Here is a 4,362-nt window from a genome sequence, read left to right as displayed (position 1 = left end):
CTGTGCCTGTTTATTTAAACTTTAACAGAGATGGTGATAAGCCCTTTGCAAATAACTGTCAAGAGATATTTATGATCAAAGACATCTGGTATACCTATGTNCCCTCTCACCTAGCTAAGTTTTTTAAATACATGTGAGGTGGTAAAAATTTGTGTCTGAATTCACAAGAGATTTTCACAGGGATCCAGGTTTTGCCAAACCCAAGGTCGCTTTAATTGTTATACAAAATATTAGGAGTTTCAGTTAGATTAGCACATGATTAAAATGGTTAGAACAGTCCCCGGACATCTATCTGCCCTTCGAAATATCTAGTTGCTCCCTTGCGACTTAGCTCCAGGCAGCAAATTGAGTAGCCACATGGAAACAGCACAAAACAAGATTGGGTTTCACTGTGAGAGTCCCTTCACAGAGCACAGCTTGCTCTAGAAGGCTCAGCCTGGTCTGGAAGCATGCCTGTCTGTGGGTTGAATTTCACCAAGGAGTCAGCATGTCTCCAGGAAAGTGGGGAGACAGAAGGTGACTGAGGGAAAGGGGAGCAGCCCAGGTCCCCACTAGCTGTATAACACCCAAAATAATACAAAGAAGGACACCAGAAAAAGTCACCAAAAATTCTGCCAAGCTCCCCGACCAAATCACTTCTGATGGAGCAAACCAAAGGATATATCATATATGGTTCCCACCATCCTGGAGCAGACAGGAACTGCAAACTGAATGTCACACTTCAGAGCTGAGATCTATTGTGTAGTTTTTGGTGCATGGCTTGGTTTATTGGAAACCAAGACAAGAAGTAAAAATCCAGCCTTTGCAAGCAGAAATCTCCCAGTGAGGATGAAAGTCTTGAGTCATTAGGACTTTCTACACAACCTTGGGGCAAGCAAGCAGCAGAGCTGCAGAGACCCTAGCCATGGACACAAGAAACCAGGCTGGGGATGGCCTAAGAACCACAAATAGACTGATGAGATTCACAGAAACCCACCCAGGGTGAGGGGAGAGGTCTATAGACATAAAGATAAAAGAAAATGACCAAGTATTTCTCCCTGTGCCTTTTGCTGTGGAGCTGGACACAGCTGGTTAGTTACAAACGCCCTTGGCCTCTGCTCACTTCCCACCAGTTCTCTCNGGCCTTGACTATGCTGGACAGAAACATGGGTACATGTGCTATGTTCTCTTGTATACAGACATANTACTCAGGCTAGAATTATTCTGATAACAAAAAATACAGCATTATAATACATATATGTGTATTATTTTTATCTTGTTATTATTTAAAATGTTTCCATATCCATCATCTTTTTCCCCTTGGAAGATAACACTGCCCNGTTCCAGTCTGGATGCTGAATAGGAGCCCTGACCATGCCCAATTCCACAGTCATTGAAAAGGATGAGCTGTGGTTTAAGTGTGGGGCTTCTGGGTCACAAGCCTGCATTTTGTTCTATGTATCAACCCAAGGAAACCACCGTCACCCCGGAAGAAGATTCCTTAAGTTGCTGAAACCTGAAGTTGATTTGGAGTTTACAGAGTTCTCAAGAGTCCAGAAGTCAAGCGAATGAGAAACCAAAGCCAAAGGCTACAATTTCCAGGATAGATGATCAGCTGAACTCACAGGGGACAAGCTTCCTGTCCTGAGGCAGTTCACAGGATCTGGAATATGGAGTCAGTAGAATGAAATCTATCTTGCAGAGATAGCAGGATCTAGATCAAAGTGTGTCTACACAAGCCCAGTGACCTGAGTTCAATCCCCAGAAACCACATGCTTTAATTTTATTTCTGTTACTATAATAAAACTTCTAGGGGTTAGAGAGATGGCTCAGCAGTTAAGAGCACTGACTCCTCTTCCAGAGGTCCTGGGTTTCAATTCCCAGCAACCACATGGTAGCTCACAACCATCTGGAATGGGCCTGATGCCCTCTTCTGGTGTGTCTGAAGACAGCTACAGTGTATGCATATACATAACATAAATAAATAAATCTTAAAAAAAATTCTAACCAAGGAGAAGACTATGTTTATTCAGCTCATAGGTTANAGCCCATCACTGAAAGATGTAAGGGTGAGAATTCAAGCAAGAACTTGGAGAGACTCTGGAGTACTTGCTGGCTCGTTGGAGCTCTTGCTTACCTGGCTAGCTTTCTTTGATACCCAGAATCACCTACACAAGGAATGGCGCTGCCCACAGTGGGCTGGCTCCTCCTACACCAATTAACAACCAAGACAATCCCCCACAGACATGTCCACAGGCCAGTCTTATCTGAGCAATACCTCAGTTGAGACTACTTTCTCAGTTGATTCTGGGCTGTGTGAAGTTGACAGTTAAAGCTAATGAAGATGCCACAAAAGGTGGAAAGANAGAACTAACCCTGCAAAGTCGTCCTCTGGCCTCTGCAATCAAACCATGACATTCACGCTTACACACACAGAGAGAGAGAGAGAGAGAGAGACAGAGACAGAGAGAGACAGAGAGAGACAGAGAGAGAGAGAGACAGACAGAGAGAGACAGACAGAGAGAGACAGACAGAGAGAGACAGACAGAGAGAGACAGACAGAGACAGAGAGAGACAGAGAGACTAACAAAGTAATAAGGTTTAAAAATACATAAATAAAAAACAATCTTTTAGTATATTATACAGGAACATATCTTACTTAGCCTTTCCAGGAAACTGGAAAGGGTAAATTATATTAAAGGAAAAGCGTTGACGTGAATGGAAGGGACTGACCAACTGAGAGTAAGGTGAAGCAAAAAGACTAGAAAACAGNGAACAGACTAAACTCGTTTTGGAATGTTGCTCTTAGTCAGTAAAAGTAATGTTTCCATTTCATTAAAACAAATGTCTAAAGGAATGTTTTAATACAAAAACAAACAAACAAACAAACAAACAACAACAAAACAGAGCTAGGGAGGAAGGGAGCAGTTAGTGTCAGAGCTGTCTGTGAAGCACTGGTGTGATTCCTCAGAACTGTGGGAATGGGGGAGAAGAACGGAAAGAGGAAGAAGTGTTAGATTCTATGACAAATGATAGAAAGAAGAGCTTGCTCATAGCTGATGTCTGAACTCAGACATAACATGCTTGAAAACACTATGGAACTTCTTTAAAGATTAGTTTAAGACAAATATTCATGGTTAAACAGTTAAACAGTATTCTCAAGTGTCCCCTGGGCACAGTCGAAATCACCTGAGAAGAGACTGAAGAGCTTCAATCACAGTTGAAGAACTGCCTTCATCAGACTGACCTGTAGAGGTAATGACTATGGGCCACTGTCTTGATTGATGGTTGATGCAGAAGTGCCCCAGCCCGCTGTGGGTGCTACTATCCCTAGGCAGGTGATCTTGGACTGTAAGAAAAAGCTATCAAACCATGAACCAAGAAGAAAGAAGCAGAGAGCATTTAGGTTTCCCCTATCTTCCCCCTCTCCCCCCCCCCTGCACCTCCTTTCCAGCCAAGAAGCCATGAGCTAGTACAGAGTTCCTCCACAACGTCTGATTCTGTTCCTGCCCTGATGTCCCTCAATGGCAGACTNTGGCTTACACTAGTGTGAGATAAAATAACTTTCTCCCCAAGTTGCTTTAGGTTAGGGTGTTTGTTTGTTTTTCCCCACAACAGAATAAAACCAGAATACAAACTTACTCTCCAATCCTCTCCCCCTACACACGGCCAGCATGACTGCAGACCATTGGAATCACTCTTCTCAGCAAGCAAAGCCTCAAACCAGTGTTAGCCACCCCATGAGGCTNGATATCAGCCTATACCAAGATCCNAAGTCCTCTATGTTAGGGTNTCACCCTCCACCTTCTGAGGTCAGCAGCATGAACAGATACCAGCCTTTCAAATGCTCTCATAGCGACCATGAGGGAGGGTGAAGACAGCTGGAAAGGGGTGCAGGGAAGGGGCAGGGGATACCTGACCGCCCTAGGCAGCACCTCACTGTGACGTCATCTCTGTTATGACTGTGGAAATGTTTCCTTTACTCAACATTATTTTTTGACTCAACAGTATTCTTTACTCAATACACTTCCCAAATGCATCTATGCCCATATACTGAACCGCGGCTCCTTTAGCCAGAAGGCAATAGTTGGAAGCTCCCTGCCCTTGGGTTTTATTAGGCTCTGCTGCTTCATGGAACTACAGGTTTCGCCACACAAGGCATTTACGAAGCAAGCTGCACCTTCTCACCGTGGCCTTTGTTATGGGGTGTGAATTCCACGGNCCAACTCTGGAAGAGCACAGCATTTCTCTGCTAATCCTGCATCCCATGAGAGTGAAAGAGAATGCCATTCCTCCAGCATGCCAAACCTCCCATTCATACGGACCTGCTCAGAGCAAGACTATCTTGTCCAGTATATAGCAGAGGCATTTCTCAGTCATTCA

The 4,362-nt window shown here is 44.1% G+C and overlaps 1 protein-coding gene across 1 annotated transcript in view; it reads right to left on the bottom strand.

Moving 5' to 3' along the window:
• LOC110300124 (myomesin-2-like) overlaps nucleotides 1-4,362 on the bottom strand; it is a 70,168-nt gene that overhangs the window by 35,881 nt on the left and 29,925 nt on the right. The window lies entirely within an intron of this gene.

Source organism: Mus caroli, chromosome 8 (assembly GCF_900094665.2).
Source record: "Mus caroli chromosome 8, CAROLI_EIJ_v1.1, whole genome shotgun sequence".
In the NCBI taxonomy this organism is placed as follows: domain Eukaryota; kingdom Metazoa; phylum Chordata; class Mammalia; order Rodentia; family Muridae; genus Mus; species Mus caroli.
This window is presented reverse-complemented; position numbering and strand designations above follow the sequence as displayed.